The 16,548-nt window shown below is 52.6% G+C and overlaps 1 protein-coding gene across 2 annotated transcripts in view; it reads left to right on the forward strand.

Moving 5' to 3' along the window:
* The window catches only part of ARHGEF7 (Rho guanine nucleotide exchange factor 7), a 362,900-nt gene that overhangs the window by 159,063 nt on the left and 187,289 nt on the right, over nucleotides 1-16,548 (forward strand). For both annotated transcript variants that reach the window (XR_013824848.1, XR_013824849.1), the window contains exon 19: nucleotides 9,266-9,623. The gene's annotated coding sequence lies outside the window, so the exon portion shown is untranslated. The remainder of the gene's footprint in view (nucleotides 1-9,265; nucleotides 9,624-16,548) is intronic.

Below are 16,548 nucleotides of genomic sequence, written 5' to 3' on the forward strand. Positions count from 1 at the left end.
ACCAGAGCCGGGCTGGCTCTCTACCCCGGCACCTGGGCTGACACTGGGTGTGCTGTGGGCAGCACACGGAGTAAGACTGTCCTCGCCCCAGTCCTCAGGCGGTCTTGTGTCTTCCTGCCCCTCCCGGCGCTGCTGCTGCCCCGTGAACACACCCGGGCTCCCTGCTGGAGGCTGGCGGTAGGGACCCAACCACACCAGCAGAAGCAGCGCCAGCTGGTGACCACTGTCCGCAGAGACCAGACGTGCCCCAGCCGAGCCTCGCTCCGAGCCCGGCTCCCAGAGCCGAAATCGAAACCAGCAGCTGGTGTGCAAGCCGCAAGCGTGGGTGGCTTGTTTCGCATCAAAAACACGTTGTCACATGTCGCCTGCTGTGTTACTGCAGTGTGATGACCCAGGTGCAGCCGTGCCAGTGGTCGGAACACGGAAAGGCTCCTGCAGTGGTTGGTGATAGACCCTCCCTCAGCCTCCTGAGTCCCACTCCTCTGCCGCCAGGCCCTGGGCCCCCGGAGCCACCGGCACAGGGGCTCAGGGCTCGCAGGCCCTTGTCTTTGTACGATGCCTCCCCTGTGTGATTGGCCAGGACCCCGCCTGCCCTACGGTTAATGAGTGTTTTGATTGTCACTAGTGAGTACTGGGCGGGCTGCTGTCTGCACGGCGGCTGGCAGGGTCCTGCTGGGCCGGCCCCCATCTCTGGCCTGGCGGCTCCCGAGCCTAGGCCGGCATCCCTCCCGCCCACGTTCCCTAAAGTGACCCACATGGGAGACAAAGAACACGCGACCCAGCTCTAGAGGAAGCCTCTCGCGCTGGCGGGGCCAGAGGCGGTGCAGGGCGGGCTTCTCTGAGGCATCTCGTGTGTTGACAGGAGTCTGGAGATCTGACTTGGAATCCTGCTGCTGGGTTGTGCTTTGAGGCCGCGGTTCCTCGCCTGTGAAAGGGGGCGATGCTTCTGTGCCTCGCAGGCCGGGTGCTGGGCTCCCAGAGGACAGAGGGCAGCCTGACCGTGAGCCTCAGTTGGACAGGCGATGAGGCGAGTCGGCTGGCTCATCTGGCCGTGAACCAGCAGGTGGAATTTGTCTAAATCCCTCCACGGTCCCTCACTCAGCTTTCACTGGGTTCCTGGCACCACGGCACCCGCTGTGCCCAGATGATCTTGGAGCCACTGTGCAGCCGGGCTCTGCCCCATCCTCCCAGCGCTGCCCTGAGGCCTTCGTGGAGCCCGCTCTCCCTGTGTTTCTCGAGGACCTTCCACACGCACGCCTGCTGCAGGCACTCACGTACCACGGCCTCTCCGAGCCATTCTTTGCTTTGCCTTTTTCTTCTTCTTTTCTCTGGAACGTTCCTCCGTCTGACAGCTTCTCTCTCTCCACGTTGTGAAGCGGCTTGTGCCTGCGTTTCACCCTCCCTAACGGCGTCACCCCCCACATTTAACAGCCTTCAGCAATACTTATTTCCTTCGCTCTGATTTGGATACACAGGAGCAAGTCTGGCACTCTCTAAGCCTTGTTAGTGTGCGTGAGTGTGTGAGGGTGTGTGTATGTGAATGTGTACCTGAAGCTGCATTCACCCATCATTCCAGATGCTTCCACACCAGCTAATCATCGACCCCTGCTTTGCTTACTGTAAGCGCGGCTTACCAGGGTCATCTTGGGTTTGGGGGTAATATTTTGATTTCCGCAGGAGAAAAGATGTTTTCATTTAGGAGCGCTGCGTCCTCCTTTCCCCACGACCTCCCCCACCTCCTCTGGTCCGTCGCCTCTCACGCATTTGCGGGATGTCCCGTCTGACGCCAGTGTTTCTTTGTATCGGACCTGTATTTCTCTTTGCCTCTTCTTTCCAAATCATTTCCTCCTGTTTCCCTGGGTTTACTATCTTATCTAGACTTTTTCCTTTTCTTTTTTTCTTGGGAAGAGAAAATGTCTATAGCTGGTCTTGATGTACCAGCTGATCATTTGCAAATCGGACGTATATTCAGATATAAGGAGAGTCTGAACCAGATGTGGCCTGCAGGACCAGCTGTGTCCACGATGAGGTGCATTTCTGGAGGAAGGTGAAGCCCCGATGATAATGTGGTCCACACCCTGCTTCTCCCACGTGGGAGGCTCAAGGGGGATTTGCTCTGGGTGAAATAGGTGAGAAAAATATGTGTTGACTGACGTGCCGGGGCTCCATCCCCGGGGCAGGGACACAGGATGAGCCAGGAGGGGACACGACAGACCATTCCCCTATGGAGGGTGCTTGGCCTGTGGGCGCGCTGAGGCTGCAGGGCCAGACTCAAGGCGGCTTCTGTCTGCCACGGCTGCCGCTCCCACCCCCCCTGCTCTGGGGGGACCCCGCCGGCCTGCCCGGGGCCTGTCCACACAGTTGAAGCAGGTGACCCTGTCCTGACGCCAAGCCAGATGCCGCAGTCACAGACACTGACCCCTCCCGCGGTTCCCTGGAGCCTGTGGGCGGCAAGTCTGACGGCTTGACCTGACTGCAGCTGGCCCCCTCCCGTCCCCCTGCCTCTCAGCCAGCACGGCCTCCGGCCTCCCTCTTGAAAAGCTGCCCTTTCCTCCCGGTGTGGCTGGCTGCTCTCCCAGCCTGTCCACCACAGCAGGGGCCTCCCTCGGCCCTTGGCCCAAGCGCGGCTGCAGGAAGCCTCAGAACCTGGAGTCCCAGTAAACGCGAGGGCAGCGGGGGCCCCCGAGGGCAGGGTGCACAGCCCCCTCTTGGAGTCCGGCCGCAGGTGCCGTGGGCTGGGAACAGAGCCGACGTCCAGGGCAGGGGGTGTCTACCCGGAGTCTGAGCAGCTTCTCAGGGGCACAGCTCGCCCTGTGCCCCAGACCCGCACCCACGACCTGGAGCTGCGTGAGTCGGGATCCAAGGAGCGGGTGTAACACAGCGTGGGCAGGGGTCCTGGCACCAGAGTCCAGATCGCAGGTCGGACGATGCTCTGGTGTTTCTGTGGCGTCTCCAGATGGGGCTGGCATCTGAGTCAAGGGTCACTCTCCCCTGTGGGAGCCCTGCAGCCATAGCCGGTCCGACAGAGCGAAGGAGGGGTGGGTGGGCTTCCCTCCCCCCCGCAGCTGCCGGGCGCTTCCCCTCCCTCAGCACCTGTTCCTCGGGCCTTCAACCCAGCCTGGGGGCCGTGCAGAGGGCTCTCCCGGGTCTAACACGATGACCTTGGAGATGGTGGGACCAGCAGACGGTGGGACCTCGCAGCCTCCGCAATCATGTGAGCTAGTGGCTCTTAACAGCCTCTTCCTAAATGCAGCCTATTGGCTCTGAGGGGCCTTGACTAACGCATGACAGGACTCACCCTGTGGCGCTGCTGGGGGTTACTGGTCTGGGGTCCTGGCCTCAGGCCCAGCCGTCCCCAGGCCTGTTCAGCTCCACTCCATTCTGACCAGTACGTGACAAGAGCGCCCAACAGGAAGACACGTCAGCTGAGATCTGCACTGGGAGGGGGTTCTGGACTTCACGTCGCCACCCACCCAGAGGCCAGGCATCGTCCCCACGCCCGTGCGGGGACAGGGTGGCTTGGCCCGGGCCAGCCAGGCTGGGCCTGCAGGTGCTGAGGGGACGGACCCACCACCCAGGAGAGGACAGCGAGAAGGAACCCCCAAGGCAGAATGGCTGCTACACCAACTCACTCTGCTCGTTACACCTTCAACCTCGTGGAACAGAAACCCCGAGCTTAGTCCGGGCTTCTCGAGCACAGGGAGGACCACAGACCTGCCCTCGGCCTGGAGCCATCCCGAGCACGGGGCTGGGACACTCCCCGAGGGGTGGTGTCAGGAAACGTGAGTGTCCCCACCCCCATTCCCGTCACAGAGCTCCTCAAGCCCTGGGGGTTTCCTGAGTGTCTTGCTGCTCGTAGGGAAGCTCTGGCTGTGCCTGAGTTTATGCTAATGAGATGCCCCCCACCCCCTAGGAACCCACCGCAGGAGGAGCCGCTCTAGGACTCTCAGCCCCACCCCTCTGAACTCCCGGGAGGGGAGCGGGACAGGTGAGCGGGTTCAATCCATCATGCCTGCGTGACGTGGATTGAGTTACAGGACCCGCAGCTGCTCTTGGAGAATTGCCGTAGAGCATCCTGGGTAAATGGCTGCTCTGTGGCTGGTGGACGCCATGCTTCGCTTGCCCGAAGTCACAGGTGTTCTTCATCTTAAAGGGATCATCGTCTCCGAACCCACCGCAGACCAAGCTGGGCTTCCCCTCAGAGAGGAAGGCTGCCAGGGTGAGTGGCTTGTCCTCGGCGCCCACTTCCTTCCTGAGACCCCAGTGTCCGTTCTCCAGGTCGTTTAGGTGCACCTCCTGGGGGAGGGTCGGAAGAGGACAGATCCAGTGCACATTTGGGGGTGGGGGCCTCCCCTCGGGGTACAGCTGGCCTTTGAACTTATCAGATGGCCATGCTTGTCCCCAGGCACCACCTGAGAAGCCTTGGAGACCGTAATGCCCATCACTGGAGCAAGTGCAAAAGAGTCTTGTCGAAATCCAGGAGGATTTTAACTTGAAATTTCCTCAATGAGGTAAATTGTCCTCTGGGTTGAGCCTGGCTCATTTTCTTACTGCTTTATATATGGAAATAGAGGCTAAAATGGCTCGTACCCATCTGGAGTCTAATTTTCAGATGTGCATTTATTGTAAGAACTTGTGAGCCAACTCCATGAGGCCAGAGTCTCTATTTGTTGTTAATTGGAGGAGGGAAAAAGGAGAGTGGGGCGGGGTAAGTACGCCATCAGATCACAGACTTCAAGTGTCTGGATCAGGATTTTGAAACATCAAGTGGGGTAAGATAAACGCTGGACAATGAAAACAATGGAAAGTGATTTTCAACTTAGTGTGGTTTTTAGATTTTCTTCCTGAGCAGTGGATGGCTCTCAAGTTAAAAGGCAGCGTCCTCTGCTTCTTAAATGTCTAGTGACTGAACGTCTCCTCTGACACCATCAGACTTGGGGAAATATCTTCCCAAGGCACTTGGAGCCTTGGGGGAAACAGTGAGATTTGTTGTCACATTCCAATAACGGCGTGAACGCCTGTCACTGCTTGGCGAGGATTAATGGGGCCACCCAGGGCTGGGCTCAGGGATACTTTTACCGCTTAGATAGCATTGCTCTGCATTTCCGCAGCCTCCTGACTTAGCATCTGTTCCAGGGTTTTGCTTCTCAGGGGACTTGACTTTGCTTGAAGGGATGAAACGTAAGGACAGAGTATCACGGGACATCCTGGACCCTTGGAGATCTGGTGAGGCTTTCTGGAACCCAGATGACGTGGTTATTGATTTCAGATGGTGGCAGGCCTGTGTACAGGGGAGGTGCTTTCTTACTGAGCAGGGCTTCTGTTTCTTGTGTCTGGATCCTAGCGGTCAGGTGAAAGCTTTCAGGTGAGTGGGATTCACGTGTGTCCGGATGTTGAGTGGCGGGGGCAGGAGACCGACTCGGTGCAGCTGAAAGACGTTCTAAATTGTTTGAAAATGTAAGTGGGGCCTCACAATCTTAAAGATCCCTCTCTTTTCGGTAAACTAGCTCGTAACATTGGACTTCACCGTCACCCTCTCCACTTACATTAATTCTTAGCGCTTGACCTTGGCCGATGTACAATGAAGGCCTTGGATTCCATCCTGTAATGTTTAAGGCGTTTCATCCTAATGCTTTATCGAGCACTGATTATGTGCCGGCTCCGTGAACCCAGGACAAACGAGGGGACCTCCTGGTCCTTGAGGAGCTCAGAGTTTAACCGAGAGGCTGAGGAATTGGCCCACGAGAAAGTGGCAGGTCTGCCTGACACTAGAGCCAGAACTTTCTTGGCTTTCTGGACATGACAACAACCCGGGGAAAAGCTTCATTTTCAATGTCTGCCGCCCCCCCCCAACCCCCCGTGTTTGAGGCTGACGTCATTGATGAGGGAGGCTATTTCCTGCCCATTCTATGCATTCCTTTGCCCCTCGAAGTCAGGAAGTGTTCCTTAGTTAAGCCTAGGCAAGCGCACCTGAGGGCAGGTTTCCGAGCCACGCTTGGCTGCCTGGTCGAGGGTCTGCAGACGCCCAGGTCGCCATCCGGACGAGAGGGGCTGCAGCTGCGGGGGGCTCTTTCCAAGACCCTGCGTTGATCTGCTCTGCCTGGCGGTTTCCTTCTATCCTTCTCTAATCTGCTCGACTGATAGCAATGTTTTTCTAACTTAATGAGGTTGAGGGGTCACCTGGGCTGGTGAGTCAGGAAGGCGATTCCCAGTGCCCTACAACCAGGTGGACCCCAAACTTCCTCTCCTGACAATGGATGGTGATGTGATGTCAGGGGTCCAAGGCCACATTTCGAAAAATTGCCCCCCTGTGGGGTGGGCACCCAGGACCCATGGGCTAGCCCCAGTGCTCCCAGGCCTGTCCCCTGACCTGGGTGCTACTCACCCCCCACCCCCGCCCCCCACCGAGGGCCTCGTCCCTCAGGGTCTCTCTGAACCCCCGCTGTCTCCTGTCCTCACTGTGGACTGGAGTTGATATACAGTAGGTGTTCACTAGTGGTTACTGGCTGATGAAGTGTCACATCTCTGCTCCACTTTTCACTGTGTCTTAGTCTGCTCAGGCTGCCCCAACACCACAGCCCAGGTGGCTTAAACACAGGCGTTTATTTCTCCCAGTTCCGGAGGCTGGAGGTCTGAGACCAAGGTGTCAGTGGGGCTGGTTTCTCCCAAGGCCTCTCTCCCTGGCTTGCAGGTGGCCACCCTCTTGCTGTGTCCTCACACGGCCTTTCCTCAGTTCGTTCACGTGGAGAAGGAGAGAAAGAGCTCTCTTCCTCTTCTTATAAGGCCACCAATCCTATCAGATCAGGGCTCCACCCCTGTGACCTCATTTAACCTTAACTAGCTCCTAAAGGTCCCATCTCCAAATATGGTCACATCGGGGGTTAGGGCTTCAACACTTGCATTTTGGGGGGACAAATTCCGTCCATAGCTTTCTGGACACAAATGCAAACGGCCTCACGTCAAAAAAAGAATGGAGTTGATTCTCTTTCATGATTCTATATCTGCAAATTCGCCTACTTGCTCAAGTCTATTTGTAACCCCAGATCCATATTTGCGGAGCTTGCAATGTCACTCGTGGACGGGCGTGTACAGTGTAGCACAAAATATGTATCAACCAACATGCAGGTCCCCAGCTCAGGCCAGATGAGACGGTAACCATTTCTTGTTCTAGTTTTCTCACAATAAACATCTTCACAGTCTTAGAGCCACATTTTTCAAATTTTTGTGATTTGGGGGTGGTTTTGCTGTTATCAAGGCCCCAAAGCGTGGTGCTGAAGTGCTGTCTACTTTTCCTAAGTCCAGGAAGGCTGTGACGTACGGAGAAACTACGTGCCTCAGATGAGCCCCTTTCGGGCCCGAGTAAGCGGCTGCTGGCTGTGGGTTCCATGTTAATGAATCCATGGTAAATATTAAGTAAGGTGTCTTTAAACAGAAACATACATGAAACAAGTTCATGTGTTGATTGGTCGGGGAGCATGTTGTGACCAGAGGCTCGCGGGAACCTCCCCGTGTGTCCATGGGAGCCGAGGTCAGTATTTGCTAATTCAGGGTTCGCAGTGACTTTATAGGACAAAATTACTGTGACTATTTGACCTTAGGTCCCTAACGCCAAGAAACCCTAGGGAAGGTGAAGCTGGCATCAGTTATTTGGGTTTTTGTCGTCAAGCCAATGCTGAACGCTTAGATATCTGTGAGCACATGAATGCTTGGCGGGAGCTCGCCTTTTAATTATTAGCTTTGACATCACCAATGTACGGTGTCAGCAGTCACACATAGTGACAACAGGGGAGGTCTTGGAAAAGGACTTATTACAACTGGAAGCCCTCCTTCCTAGTGAACAGTGAGGCTCAGATAGATGCCTGACTCAAGAAGAGAGAAAACCCTGTATTTCGTGTTCAAATTCAACAGTCTTTGAAAAATGTAGTGGCCAACTAGGGTCGTCTTACTGTTTTTGGTTAGTTTGTTTTTAAATGTCAATGTTGTTTTCCGGTAAAACATTGAACGTGATACATTCTTCACCTGTAAAACCGGAGGGTGCCGTGTAGACAAGCAAGTGCAGGGATTGGCCCGCTGGCTAGTAAGCAGATTCTTAAGTGCATCTTTTCAGTTTTGGTTGGCCCGATCCCCCGGCGGCGTCCCCGTGAGCAGGGCCAAGTTATTACACTGTAGATTCTATGTGCATAATGTCAAGTGCAGGTTTCTTTGGCAATCCCACCAGTTTAGCCATTGGTGCTCAAATTTTAATGAAAAGAGGAGTGCTGTGAGTCTGGAGAGAGACATTGGAGCAACAACCTGTGTCATTTAAACGTTTACCTCCAAACCATATTCTTGTGAGCAGCTGAGGCCTTGCAAACTTCACGCTTCCCTGGGGAATGGAAACCGACAAGCTGACACACAGAGGGCCTCCCTACAGGCACCCTCCAGGGAGACCCCAGGACAGACAGTCCAGGTGGGAAGCAGGCATCCAGCCTCTGGGGCACTGGGCCATTGTTTGCAGCTGCGGACTTTTCCCACTTTCAACTGTGAAGATGAACAAATGTTCTGCTGGGGAGTGAACACTCCCCCCACGGAGCCCAAGTCATGGATCTACATGCTAAGAGCAATGAAGCCCCTTCACGGACGCCCCAACTGCCCTCAGCTCCTGCCCACGAGACGACAATGCCTGCATGAACCTAGTCCCTGGGTGTGTGTCTTTGGAGCGTGCCGGGGTGACATTCAGTCTCTACGTTCGTTTTTATGATAATTCCGAGTAAATTGTGGTGCAATAAACTCTTCAAGCCTGTCTTTCTTGTGAAAGCCGTGAATCAATCAGCTGTGGGCTTTTTTTGGGGGCTTTTCAGCGTATGGTGATCATTTAGATTTGACGTGCATTGTGAGACGTTCGCTCTCCTCTCTCTCTGGTCTGTCATTAATTCCAGCCTTTGCTGTTCTGAAGTACAGTGAAGGGTGGCTGGGAAATCATTGCCCTCTTCAGCTCTGTTATTGCACAAAACAGCAGCGCAATAATTTTTTGTCAATGTTTTACTCTAAAAGCTTTCTGCGTCAGTTTTGAAAAGGAAGCAATAAAGCCCATTCAATGGTATGAATAAAAATCCTTTGAGGGTTAGGAGCAGAGCTTCTTTTCTTCAGCTGGTAATCAAATTGGAGCTAAAATGAAATTGAGTTTTCTTATGAAAATAGCCTTTGTTGCTGGGAAGGCTGGTAATTCATAAACAATAACCCGCTCTTTTGTGTGGATAATAATATATTCATGTTCTTTCAATAGGGTAAAAGCCAGACCTAGTGCATTATGGTACAGTAAAGACAGCAGAAGGAGCTGGCTGCAACGGTCTTGAGGAGGAAATGTAGCGCTCGGCGGCTTCAGCTTTCAGCGTCCTCCAGAAGCGGCACTTCGCTTGATGTGTGCGCTGCTTTTCCCGGTTGGTTTGTTGCTGCCGTACAACATTTGACTCATTGTGGACGGTCTCCAGCTGTGCTCGTCGCTGCCTCGGCCTCCGCGGCTGCGGAGACCCCGCCTGCTGCCCCAGGATGCTGGGATGCTCCGGAGCCACCTCTCAGTGCCACGAGGACCAGGGAGTCCCAGAGCCCCGGCCCAGACAGGCAGCCGGACGCCGGCGCAGGAGGTATGCTGCGGGGCCCCCCTGCCGGAGGGGGTGTCCTTGGGCGGCATGGGGAGGGGGACGTGTGGGAGCACAGCCGGCCATGCCTCTTCTGCTGTGTTGGGGTGCGGGGGGGAGGGTCTGGTCGTCTGTACTGCGGTGACTGCCCCCCGATCACAGGTTGGGCCACAGCAGCTCTGCCCGGGATCTGGCGTGGGATCCTTTCGTGGGAGCCCTGGGGGCGTGTGTGCTGGCCGCTGGGGTCGTGCTCGGGGTCCTCGAGATCACTGTGTGACCAGGAGGCAGAAGGATGCTTTCTCCTGGGCAGGAGTGACCTGCCATGGGACTCAGGTGGGGCTGGATTGCCACCTACGATTCATTACGACTGTTGCTACCTGGGCAACGGAGACTTTTGTTCTCTCTCTCAAGTTGGTGAAAAGTTATGATCTGGGGATTGCAGAAATGTGTGCCAGCCCCACCTTTAAGTGTTTGCTATGCTTGTGAAAATAGCCATGGTGCTCCTGGACCCAGATCTAGGGGCCGGGGCCAGTCAGGTGAAGGGATGTTCCCTGGAGGTCATTTTCTGTTACCGTCTCCCAGTGACTGTAAGAGTAACCAAGCGTGAACACTTCCATTCGATAGGATGTCCCGGCTGTGCTCTGGAGGATCATTTCTGCTTGCTTTTTATGGTCCAATTTCTTGGCTCTGAATATAGTTCAAAGGGCAAACAGAGAAAAAGAAAGGAAGGAAGGAAGGGAGGGAGGGAGAGAGAGGGTGGGGGGAGAGAGAGAGAGAGAGAGAAAGAAGGAAAGAAAGAAAGAAAGAAGAAAAAGAAAGAAAGGGAAAGAGAAAGAAAAAGAAAGGGAAAGAAAGAAGGGAAAGAAAGAAAGAAAGAAAGAAAGAAAGAAGAGAAAGAAAGAAAGAAAGAAAAAAGAAAAAGAAAGAAAAAGAAAGAAAGAAGGGGAGAGAAAGAAAGAAGGGGAGAGAAAGGAAAACCCTTCTGAGCGCTGAGAAATGTATAGGGTGGTGTGGGCAGCATCTGCCCTGGTCAGAATAATGTCATTCTCGCTGGGTTTTGAGTGTTTGGTGGACAGCGGCAGTTTTACTCCGGGTTACCGTTTTTTGTGAGAATCCTACGAAATAATGAGTATTTTCTGGCTTAGCCTGAGGGCTCTGCAAATTCCATCCTTGGTTCAGAACTGAAGAAGGGAGAAATTGAGATGCAGACCATGGTGTGTAATTTTAAACTACCAAACTTTGAGCTTCAGGGAAGCTGAATCAATAATCAGTGAGCTTACCCCACGGAAACGAACAGAAAAGAGAAAAGGAGAGAAGTCTAGAGTGTTTATTTGCACTGAGATAAGGCAGGGGTGTGTGCTAGGTTCAGAGCTGGCTAACAGGTATTTTTGTGTTGGTATTTTAATGATGAATTTGCGTGCTTAAGAAAAGGAACTTTTAAAGGCACAGTGGAAGCTGACAGCTGGGATGATATATGTCATTATCCAATTAGTTTACAGGAGGGCATGTTTTGCTGCCTTACTTAACATACCTCTATGTGTTTTCAGCTGTAACGAATATTACTTTCTTTGAAGTCTTTCAGAATGAGGGTTCTAATTGTGTGTGTTTCACTCTGCTGCAGTTAGTGTTCTGTGCTTTTCAGTATCATGAGCACCTGAATAAATTCTGATTTTTAAAATCTCTTTCACATTCATTTGGGGGGAAAAGGCAGGATTCTTTTGGCTTTCATTATATACTTTGTCAGAAAAAACCTGACAAGTTCCTTCTTACTTTCTCCCACTGACAGACCTGCATCGCGTGGGCCTTTATTCTTATGCTAAAGTTAAATTGATGCAAAAGGAAAGATTGCTAATTGTCAAAGAATTACCTTTCAACTTCATGTAAGGGAACTGGTAAAGAAAAGTTCATGGAGTATTTTCACTGTGGAAGAAATGATGAAAAAGAGATTTTATTCATGATGGAAACCGCTGATCCCGTATCACAGCAAATTTTCAACCTGAAAATTATAATTTCCTGCATTTTAACTATTTGGTGGCCTTGATGAAAAGTTCTTCTCTATAATTCCTGTGTTAACATGCTGTGGCTTTGTTCTCTCCACCTGAGATGTGCGTGGTAAAGACTGGGGAGAAGTGAGGGGTTTCCGTGGGTGGTGAGCTGCCAGCCGGCAGGCACGTGGGCTCTGGTTTTGAGCCTGGTTTCTCTTCAGTTACTTAAAAGAGAGAAAAGCAAGTGCTACATCTTGTCCCCTGCCTGGGAGGCCTGGTGTGTTTCCTCTGGGGATGCTGTCACGCAGAGACGGTGACAGGTGATTTCCCCAGGCACCGCGGTCACCGCCGTCACCGCACAGCCCCTCCCCCGGCCCAGGGCACCGGATGGGCGTTAGGAGCCTGGTGGGCATCCGGCTGAGTGGGCCTTCAGACGGCAGCCGCAGCACGGGTGCTGCAGGAGGGTGAATGCGAGGTGTGGTCTGTGGAGTCTCTAAGACACAGCGATGTGAAGGCGCCCTCCCTCCACCAGCAGTGGGGTCACCGGGGTCAGGCCACTCCGCTGCCCTGCACCCACCCTCCCGACCTGGCTCTGGGCTCTGGCTCTGCCTCGGGCTGGTGACAAGGACAGACTCTCCCCCGCCTACGCCCGCAGCCCCGTGGCAGCCTCACACCCCAGGGCTGGGCATCCCTCTTTTCTTTCTGAATCAGGTCTCCATGGTGGACCGGGGGTGAGGGAATGACGGGAAGTGAGCAGCTGGGAGACGCGGCGGTGGGGGCCGGCGGGCGGACACTCGGGCCAGGAGGATCTTCCAAAGCTCTCTCAGCTCAGGCCCCAAACCTGTCTGCACAAAGCCTCCAGCAGCTGGTCGGTCCCGGCTCTAAAGCCGCCAGCTCCTCCCTGGGAACAGCCCCGGCTCCCGCATCGCGGCCTCAGCGCCTTTATCCTGCCTCGTGTGGCGACACCGAGCCTTTGGTCTCCAGCCTGGAGAGCCACCAGGACTGAGGGTCCACCGCAGCCTCGAGGCCCCGGCCCGCTGAGGCCGCCTGCTGCTGACCAGTGTGGGCGGTTGTTGCTTCCTTGGTTTCCATGGAGACAGGGAGGCTGACTCCGCCCCCATGGCAAGCTCACCTGGAACACAGGTAGCAGCTCACCTTGGGAGAACCCATGTCCCTCTGGGCGGGTGACCTGGATCCTGGGGTGCAAGACTGCACGGTCCGGTCGAGCGTGCGCTTTCTGACAGGTGTGAAGGTGACTGGCTTAGTTTCCTCTGATGACTTTTGATGACACTGTAAGCTGACTCTAGAGGTGGAGGAAGGAGGGATAAAGAGAGAGGGTGAATGTCCGCGCAGGAGAGCGTCGGCGTGTTCCGCTGGGACCCGTCTCAGCCATGCATGTGGCCTCACGCAGGCGAACCCACCCTGTAAATTAGGAACAAAGTAACCTGGATTTACTCTAAGGCAGATGTCGATGGAGCCCTAAGGCTCTTCGTTACTTGTTTTTGCAGGACTCTCTGCCCATTAACATTTCAGTCTTTTAATCCTGGACTGTCAAGTGACGTGTGGTTACCTTGGCCGGTCTAAGTTTTCCACAAGGCAAGGAAGGACGTATTAAGTATGTAATAGGGATGTTTGAAAGTACGTTTTTTATTTTTTAGGGAATCAGAATGTAGATTAAACCTAATGGCTTTTGATGGTTAGAAAAAGATGACATATAAAAGTTAGGTAAAAATAATAGGCAGGTTTTTTTAGCGCTAACAGCCAATGTCACCATTTCAAAGGACATTATGCAGATAATTGTCAAGAGCTGCATCTCATTTTTTTTTTTTTTTTTCTGTTTTAATCTGTGCCAGTTGACCTTCCTCTCTTTGGAACTTTGGGGCCTTGGGTTAAATGCTTTTCTACTGCTCTATGCAAATCACCTCTCCAAAGTTCACCCACGTGGTACGGCGCTGTCCCGACTTAGGGGATTCCCTTTTGTCTTGTGCTATTGAAAATTAAATATAAAATTTATATTGAAAAGTAAAAGCTTGTTTGCAGATGGCTGTTACTTGTCCACTGCAGACACGTAGGGTTTTCAGATCCTACTTAACCTGTGCTCTCAGTCCAAGCACACATTTCATAAACCTAATGGCCGAATCTTCTTCCAGCTATTTCTGAAAATTTTCGCATTACTGAAAGGCAAACCTGAAAATATGCAATTATATATTTTACCCCAGCTTTAGTTTTTCCTTCGTGTATACTATTCAGAAGGCCATCTGTCAGGTATCTGGGATATTTTCTCTTGAAAGTGAAAAAATGTCTCTAGCATTCTTTGGAAAGTATTGGATACATCCTCAAAATATCATTTCTCTTCTTTTTGAAAAGTTAAAATAATGTTTTAGGATATAATTATTACATCCCAACTCCTAGCCCTAGGAGAAAGCATTTAGTCAGCGGGAGTCTTATGATTCTAGAAATATCCAGTGTGTATTTCCAACGTGGAGAACATTTATTTCCTGCATCGTGGTTTGGATGTCCTTTGGGATTGATGCCTGAGAACTTACGAGTGCACTTATTTCTGGAGACGATGGTTGAAATTATTATTAGAGTTCGTTTTCATTCTTTTCTCAGTATTACCTTATAGTGCAGGTACCTTTAATTTTAAAGAAAGTGTACAATAAAGGTATGTTTTATAACATGAAACATCTATCCAATTGGTTTTACTTATAGTAGAGTTCTGCTAGAAAACATTTTTGCTTTTATTCTTGGGTTTGAAGCAAAGATTTTGAAAACATAACTTTAAAAGGAAAACAGTGAACTGAGTGAGGTCTGACAGTGGCCGCAGTCCCATCGCTGGGCATTAAGTAAGAGCAGTGCAGCGGGCGGTGACCCCAGGTCATGTTCGCTCTTTAAAAGTGGATTATCACCTTTGCATATACACGTCTGCTTTCTCCTTCTCTTGGGTTTGGTGCTTATTTGAATCCACCCATCTTTTCCATTCCTGACACTGGCTACTTCGCTGGGCCTTCAGCTGAAAATAAAGGAGTTATTTGTTCCCGGAGTCATTTAAATCCTTACATTCTTGTTTTCAGGGAACACACACGCAGCAGGCAAACAGCCAAGCCCCGAAGCATGTAGAGCTGGGCTCCCATCCCTAATATCTGTGGAGCCCAGGGCGAGAGTACAAAGGGAGGCCCATGGACCGCATGTCTGGGTATTTCAGTTACAAAGCGAGCTACCGAACGTGGGTCCTGCCCCTCCTTGACGAAATGCCTTCCTGGTAACCTGTGGGCCTGGCGTGCATGTAGAATTCTCACCTCCGGGGCCTCAGCTCAGGACCCTGGTAGGTTAAGGTAAACTGGCTCCAGAGCGCCAAGCGCCCCACTCCTGCCCCAGGGGGACAGCCCGCGCAGGCCCAGGAAGGGGGCTCGCGTCCGTCCGCACCGGGGTGCTGAGGTCCTGGCACCCTGGCGTGGAACGTGGGTCCAATCCGGGTGAGCCTGTCCGCTGGCCACTGGCCACTGGGGTGGGGTTGACTGGGACGCGGCTCAAGCAGGAACCTGGGAGGGGTAGGGCTCAGGCAGGTGCCCCCCAGCCCTGGTCCAAGGACAGGGGACTCAGTGGCCCCCCAGTTGTGCAGTTCTCAGAAGATGGGTCAGAGTGTGGGCCCCGTGGGCTGCACTCTATTGGGCAGTGCAGTCTTAACTGTAGGATATATTTGCTCAACTCTTGGCAAGTCCTGCCCTCGTCAAGAGCTATTTGTCTTTACAGTGGGACTTGTTCACGTTAGCCAGCAACTGGACTTTGTTGAACCTTAACTAAAACAATTTAGGCCCAACTCGCCCTTAGAGGGTGGACGTACCTTCAGTTGGATGCAAGGCGACAGTGGCGAGACCCAGGGGCCACCTGCCTGGATACAGCCTGCATCAGCCACCCTCGCCTCCCCGAGGCTGGCTCTCCCTGTCCATGAAACTGGGACAGTTAGATAATGAGATCTATCCCCTAGGGCCATGCTGAGGATGAAATGAGCTAATATCAACGCATATGAAGTGCTGGGAGTTCGCTGAGCATGGCGACGGCTCTCGGTCCATGGTGGCTGTTACTGCTGTGTCTGAGAGTTTTTTTGGCTGTCGCGGGGCATGAAGGATCCTACTTCCCCGACTGGGCATTGAACCCGTGTCCCCTACATTGGAGGCACAGAGTCTTAACCACTGGACCACCAGGGAAGTCCCTGCCGTGTCTCAGATTCTAACATGAACTTTCTTACATTTTAATATCTGTGGAATCAGGATGTCTGTATTGTAACAGCTTGGATTTGGTGAGCTATGGTAATCAATCCGATCGACTCTTCAATAATTAATGAATTATCTGAGGATTTGCTGAATTTCTGAGACGGAAAGGATATCTGGGTGGATTATTGATGAAAATCTGTCTCCCAGAATCTTTTTCCCTGAGATGCTCAAGTAAAGAGGAACCACAGCGTCAATGTTTAGATTTATGTTGGTCGAATTTTTAAAACTGAGACCTGGAACACACAGCATCTTGAAGCAATAAGCCCTGTAATCAGCACCAGAACACTGGATGTTCAGAAAGACACAAATTGCCCTGTTTTGAAAGGGACAAAACATTTTGCCTTATATTCTGGGCACACACAGTCTTTACAGAAAGAAGATAATTGACTTGAAATCTTTCGCCCTTCCCTTGGAAGGAGGTCAGCTCTACTCAGGATCTAGTATTAAATCCAAACCAAACGTTCTCTCAGAACTGTCATCTTTCCCGTTACTTTTGTAAAATGCCTTGTGTCCTAACTTGCTTCCAGACACACTGACGCCCCAGGCCAGACCTCAGGGCAGCCTCTCACGTCCCCCTCAGCTTCCTTTAGGACGCTGTGCTCTCCGTGGCTTCTGGCTGTTCTCACCCGGGTGCTAAGCAGGGCTCTCGGGACGTGCGTGCACTTCATCTCC

This window comes from Stenella coeruleoalba (assembly GCF_951394435.1).
Source record: "Stenella coeruleoalba genome assembly, chromosome: 18".
Classification (NCBI taxonomy): Eukaryota; Metazoa; Chordata; class Mammalia; order Artiodactyla; family Delphinidae; genus Stenella; species Stenella coeruleoalba.